General features: G+C 56.7%; 1 long non-coding RNA gene across 2 annotated transcripts; it reads left to right on the top strand.

Annotated features, from left to right (window-relative positions):
* Positions 1-2147: 2147 nt before the first annotated feature.
* On the top strand, positions 2148-5825 carry LOC112480537. Of its 2 annotated transcripts, XR_003046629.1 has the most exons (3): positions 2148-2274; positions 3066-3218; positions 4599-5825. It is a non-coding gene; the product is annotated as an uncharacterized LOC112480537 (long non-coding RNA). The 2 variants fall into 2 exon arrangements; XR_003046628.1 differs by lacking the exon at positions 4599-5825 and having other exon boundaries at positions 3066-4028.
* The last annotated feature ends 1010 nt before the right edge of the window (positions 5826-6835 follow it).

Below are 6835 nucleotides of genomic sequence, written 5' to 3'. Positions count from 1 at the left end.
CAGGGCTGGCCGCCCTGCCCTCCCCTCCCCAGTGGGTGGCATGTGGGGAGCTTGTTCTTTAAGATCAGAGCCCCTTCGCTGGACAGAGGCCGTGGAACGAGGCCTCTCAGGCCAGCCCCTCGGCAGAGATCGGTCATTTTGAATGAATGAATAAAAGAGGAAATGAACAAATGAGGGGAAGAGTGAGAGCGGCCTGAATCATGGGTCATGGGTGGGAGGGGGCTTCGTGAGGGAGGCTGGCCGAGCGGGGCCGGGGCAGGCGACAGCGCCGGGGAGGGCTGGTGGCAGGCTGAGCCCCTCCCGTGGGCCGGTGCTCCCAGACTCAGCATTTCCTGTCAACGCCCTTCTCTCCAGGCCGCTGAAACCCTGGGTCCCCACTCCCTCCTTCAGAGCACTGTGCCCTTGTCCCCTGATGTGGGGACCCGAAGAACATGCTTGGAGTCTGGCCACCAGAGGGACAGACTCCAGGATGGACAGGAAGACAAGCATTCACCTTCTCGAGGCGACTCGGTTTGGGGTCTTGGTCCAGGGGAGGCCTCGCAGGGGAGGGGATGCAGCTGGGCAGGGGACTGAAGATTAGCTCTCAAAATTGAGTCATTCCTGGCGAATGTCCCCAGCGCTCCATGCAGGAATCGCCATGGTTACCAGGCCTTCCAGTCCCCCGGTTTCCTCAGAGACCCCTCCCCGCTCAAGCCAAGCGTTCCATTTCCAATAGCAGTTGCAAGGAATGAGCCACAGTGTCTCAGGTGTGGACACGGGCGCCAGCGACGCGGAGCTGAGCAGGAAAGCCCAGCAGGTCGCAGACAGCCGATTCTCGACCACGTGGCGCTTCTCACTCTCGTTCACGTAACTTAAAAATATGGCTTCGTAGACAGTGAAACTCTAGATCATCCACCTGTCATCTACCTACCCTGTCAGTCTGTCTGTCTATCATCTATCTATCCATCCATCCATCCATCCATCCATCCATCCATCTATCCATCTATCTATCCATCTATCTATCTATCTATCTATCTACCCACCCATCTCTCCCTCCCTCCCTCCCTCTCTCTCTCTCTCTCTCTCTCTCTCTCTTCACCTATCATCAGCTCTCTCTTCGTCTCTCTGCACCCCCGGGGGGAGGGGAACAGGGTTTTGGAGTGGAGAGGGAGGAAGGGGCCCCGAGGAGGAGCAGGGACAAGTGTTCCTGCGACGGGCTCAGGTCATGATGTCCGAGGCCCAGCCATAGTGACGCTGATCGTGTGAGTTTTCTGGGGCGGCTGTGACAAATGAGGGGGCTTGAAGCAACGGGAATGGATTCTCCCACGGGCCTGGAGGCGGATGTTGAAACTGGGCCTCGCTCCCTCTGAGGAGTCTGCGGGGGGAGCCTCCTCGTGTCTCCCCGCGTCTGGGGGCTCCAGGTGCTCCGCGGCTTGCGGCCGCATCGCTCCCATCTCCGCTGTGTTCGCGTGGCCTCCTGTGTCTCTGCGGGTCCTCTCCCTGTCCGTTATGGGGACCGTCTTGCAGAGTTGGGGGGCCCACCCTCATTCAGGGTGCTCTCAGTCCTGGCCCTGACTGCGCCTGCAAAGACCCCGTTTCTAAATCAGGCCACATTGTTTTTACATTTCATCGTTTACACCAAGAATCCGGGGACACAGGACGAAATGAAATGGCTGGACACGTTTAGACTTTAGATGTCTCATAATCGCTCATCGTTTCATTCCACCCCGACAGGCTACCAGTGCCACGCGTCCTGCGACCTAATTCCTGACCGCACCCGAGGCTCGGGTGCGCAGTCGCCCCACGCGCTCCTGGCTGCGCTGTGTCTGTGCGGCCTGAGCACGCGCTCCCTGCGTGTCAGACGAGCTCGCCCTCCGACGCCCGCTTGGTTGTCATTCCGCCTGTGCCTACACCACCCTCGCCGGTCCTCACCGCGACGTGTCTGTCACCAATCTGGTTGTCTGTTGCTTTTTCTCTGGTCGATTCCTCAGGAACAGCGATTGGGAACAAAATTCCCTGAATTTGTCGAGGTGGAAAATAGCTCGTCGGTTTGGCTGGATAGAAAACCCTCGAACCGCGCTTTCTCCCCGCGCAGTCTAAGTTTGTTTCCAGTAACGAGCTGCGTGCCTTGGGCGTGAACGGGCAGGCGTCCCCTGACTGCCCCCTCTCCTTCCTGGCCAGCCCCGCACTGTTCCGGAACTTCTCCTTCGGTTTGAGGAAACCCTGCCTGCTCACAATTTCGCTCATGCCGAGCCTCACGAGGTCGCTCGCACCTTTGATCTGCTGACAGTCCCTGTAAGCGGCAACGTACCGAACCGGGGCAAGGGGAGGTGGCAGAGAGGCCAGACCTGGAGCCTTCTCCTGGAGCGAATGGGAAGAGAGAGAGATGGGGGGTAGACAGGACTCTGAAACGAGGTGTGGGAGCCCCCCTAGGCTGGCCAGGTGCTGCGCGTGTGTGCATGTGCGCGTGCGTGTGTGCGTGTGTGCGCATGTGTGTGCACATGCACGTGTGCATGTGCATGTGTGTGCATGTGTGTCTGTGTGCGCGCATGTGCGCGCGTGTGCATGTGCGTGCATGCATGTGTGTCTCTGTGTGTATGTGCATGTGTGCGTGCGTGCATGTGTGTGCGTGTGCGTGTGCATGCGCGTGTGTGTGTAATGGTGGGTGAGAGCAGGAGGGCTCAGGGCAGTGCAGAGGGGGTGTGGCCTCAGTGCACTCTGCACTATGACCCTAAGCGTCCAGGGAGACACCTGGGGATCCACGTGTTCTAGATCCAGCTGCTTGTCCTGCCCTCCCGGAACCAGCCCTGCTCAGAGCCTCATCCAAGGTCTGGCTGCGCGACGCATACTTCAGCCCAAGGTGTCTCGGCTGCCCCAACCCCCCTCTGCCCAGAGCCAGTCTTGAGAGTGAGCAGGGCACATGGTGTGTTGGGAAGAAAGAACTCGCCATGGAGAGCACACCTAAGTGTGGGCGCCAGGCACCCGGCCCTTCTGCCCCTCCCCCTCTGGGACTCCCTCTCCTCACACCTCACACTTGCCTCCTGGACGTACCCCATCTGTTCTCTTTGTGTCCCCTCATCCCATAGGGATTTCGAGCCTGCCTGCAGTCGCCTCCCACGGCCTCCCTCCGGGACCAACCCCCAGCCCCGTCTTTCACGGCTGCTCGTGGACGTGCACAGAGTCACCCAGCATGCACGTTCCAGCTGAGCTTAACCAAGAAGACACTCTACCAGAGCCAAGTATGCTTTTCATGGCCTATTTGATGCCAAGATTTTTACATTTTTGTGTTGTTGTTGTTGTTTTTTGATGACTTTGCTATTTAAAATAGCCGCCAGGCACAATGCCGAAGTGCTGTCTAGTGTGCCTAAGTGTAGGAAGCCTGGGACATGCCTCATGAAGATACACGTGTCGGATGAGCGTTCAGGCATGAGTTGGTGCTGCTGGCCGTGAGCTCAATGTTAACAAATCTCCAATATACTAAATAAGATGTCTTTAAACAGAAACACAGAACAGGCTACTTTCGTTTCTGTCTTTCTTTAAACAGAAACACAGAACAGGCTACTTTCGTTTCTGTCTTTAAACAGAAACACAAAACAGGCTACTTTCGTTTCTGTCTTTCTTTAAACAGAAACACAGAACAGGTTACTTTCGTTTCTGTCTTTCTTTAAACAGAAACACAGAACAGGCTACTTTCGTTTCCAGTTTAAGGGGTGCAACATAACGATCTGATGCATGTACATATTGCAAAATGATGGCCACAATGAGTTTAGGCAACACCCATCACCTCACATAGTCACAAATTGTTTTTCCTCCTGATGGGAACATTTAAGATCTACCCTCTAAGCAACTTTCCAGTATATAATGCAGTGCGGTGAACTCTAGTCGCCAAGCTCCACCTCACACCTCTGGACTTGTCCATCTTGTAACTGGAAGTTTATACCTTTCGACCCCCTTCATTATTCTTCCGCGCAACACCCCCGCCTCTGGCAACTGATCTCCATTTCTATGATTTTTTCTTTGGTTCCAGATATAAGTGAAATTGTACAGTATTTGTCTTTCTCTGTCTGACTTATTTCACTTATCATAATGCCCTCGAGGTACCTCCCTGTTCCTGCAAATAGCAGGATATCCTTTTTCATGGCTGAATATTCCATCGTGCGCATGCGCGTGTGTGCGCGTGCATGTGTGTGTGTGAGCATGCGTGTGTGTGTGAGTTGGCTATTGTAAAGCATGCCGCAGTGATCATGGGGGTGCAGAGATCTCTTTAACAGTGTTTTTGTTTTCCTGGCACAAACACCCAGAAGGAAGTGCCGGGTCACATGGCATCTCTATTTTTAATTTTCGAGGAACCTCCATACTGTTTTCCATGGTGGTTGCTCCAACTTACAGTCCCACTAACGGTACATCGTGGTTCCCTTGTTCCCACAGCCTTGCCAACACTTATTTCGCCATCCTGATGACGACCGTTCTGACAGGTGTGAGGTGACATTCCATCGTGGTTTGGGTTAGCATTTTCCTGATAATTAGTGATGCTGAGAATCTTTTTATGCACCGATTGGCTATTTGAATATTTTGCCCATGTTTTTAAATTGGGTTATTATTATTTTTTTGCTTTTGAGGTGTATGAGCTGTTTACATGCGTTGGATGCCTATTACCAGATGTGTGATTTGCAAATGCTTATGTTTTGCCTGCTTGATGAAAACATGGCCACAGGCGCACAGGAATCTAACCCCGCATTTCCTCCAGCGACGGTGGCTTAGCGTTCCACAAATCGGCGTTGGTGGTGACTTTGTAGAAGGAAACCACCATGAAAAACGGGAGTCGGCTGTATTTGCAGCCAAGGAGAGTCCTTTGAAACATCTGCGTACATTACCTGGGCTCGGGGACTGTAGTGGAACATTTGGGATTCGTTTTCGGGGACTCCACTGCCTGCCCTGTGGTTCGGGCATCCAGCGGCTGAATGACGATTTCTCCCTTGGCCAGGAGGGGGACGCATCGTCAGCATTCTCAGGTTTCGTGACAGCTGCCCGTAGTGACAAGTGGCATGCTTAGCGAGAGGAACCCCGCTGCCGGCATTGCCGCTCCACGCATGCGCCCTGTCCCTTCCAGTCGGGCTTACAGTGAGGTGGATTCCAGAACAATCGATCCGCGCCAAGGTTGAGGCTACGGCCGCTCTCCAGCTCGGTCACACTTTGTCCTCGGCCTCAGTGATTATTTGAGGACTTTTGATGTGCCACCGGAAGCGTTTAATTATGTGTGTAATTTTTCAAAGGCCAAATGCACTTTTTTCCCCAGCGCGACCAGCTTTCAAAGGCATGGCATCGCCCAGGGCCCCAGCCCAGCCTCCCCAGATGCCGTCCGCATCGGCCCGCTTGTCTTACCATTTAATCCCACCAATAACTTTATAAACCCTTGTCGCACCATGCCGCTGGGGCAGAGAGATTAAAATAATGTTTGCGTTGTGACACTTGAAACAACAGCACCATTTCCCGTCCCCTCGCGACAGAGATGACCTTTAGGTCTGTCCCGCATGTTCCAGGAACTGGGGCGGTGGCGGGAGGCGGTCCAGTCGGTCCTGTATTCCTTCTGGTTTGCGGACAACGTTTCCCAGGTAGCGGGGTGTCACCGGTGTTCACAGGTTCAGACCTCCCGAGGTCCTTACGCAGCGCTGGACAGCGACACCTGCCCTCCGGCGCGGACAGAGCGCTCAGCGCAGCCAGCTGGCTGCGGTACCCTTACACCGCGCTTCTGGGGTTACCCGAGGACCACAGCGGAGGCCACACTGACCCGCGTGGTGTCCAGTCAACTCCCCTCCCCCAGCCTCGGCCTGACCACTGACCTGGAGGCAGCAGGTGCCGTCGTGATCCGAAAGGGAGTCCCTCCGGGGTAAGGAAGGAGGCGCTCTCTCTCGGTGTCGGTGACAGTGTCCTGTTTCAATGGGCCTTTGCCTTTATCGGCCGCCGGCGCTAGGTCGCGGCGGAGGACGCGGCGTCTTCTGGGAGAGCGCTCCCTCTGGTGGCCCCAGTTGGAATAGCAAGGCCGTCACCTCCAGGACTTTCCCTCCTGACTCCGCCCCGAGACCAAACCCTAAAATCCCCCGAACGTCCGGGGGTGGGCGGCAGTCCCGTCCCGGCCAGCGCACAAGCCTGTGCTGCTGAATATGGGCAGAGTTCGGGTACTTTGGGGGGATGGTTTGCTTCCAAAAAACGCGTCGGGGAGGGTGGGCCCTTTTGGGGTACTCTGCCCTGACACCCGCGAGTCAGACACGCTGTAGCCTGCAGGTGCGCCTGCGGGCCGCCGAGTCACGTGCTCCCTGCGTGCTGTCCACAGCCACACCCGGTGTGTTTGAGGATCCAACCAAACTCCGACACGCGGGTTCGGCAGCCGCCCGCCCGCCCGCCCGCAGGCCGCGGCCTTCGCGGGTTCACGGCGCGCAGAGCAGAGGCCCTGCCGCTCGGCGCTGCTGGCCAGGGGTTGCTTCTCTGGCATTATTTCCTGCAGATCGTCTGAAAAGTAACCCGATGGCAAGTGCAGGCGCGTTGAGCTCCGAACGGCTCTAGGTGGCTGCCGGTGAGGGGCGGCAGCCGCCCGCCCGCCCGCCCGCAGGCCGCGGCCTTCGCGGGTTCACGGCGCGCAGAGCAGAGGCCCTGCCGCTCGGCGCTGCTGGCCACGGGGTGCTTCTCTGGCATTATTTCCTGCAGATCGTCTGAAAAGTAACCCGATGGCAAGTGCAGGCGCGTTGAGCTCCGAACGGCTCTAGCCGGCTGCCGGTGAGGGGTGCATCGCACTGACTCTCCCGGCGACGCTGTGAGGCGAGCTCGCAAGCCGGCGGGGGTCCGCGCCCCTCCGGGGAGG

Source organism: Pteropus alecto, unplaced genomic scaffold (assembly GCF_000325575.1).
Source record: "Pteropus alecto unplaced genomic scaffold, ASM32557v1 scaffold105, whole genome shotgun sequence".
Lineage (NCBI taxonomy): Eukaryota > Metazoa > Chordata > Mammalia > Chiroptera > Pteropodidae > Pteropus > Pteropus alecto.
This window is presented reverse-complemented; position numbering and strand designations above follow the sequence as displayed.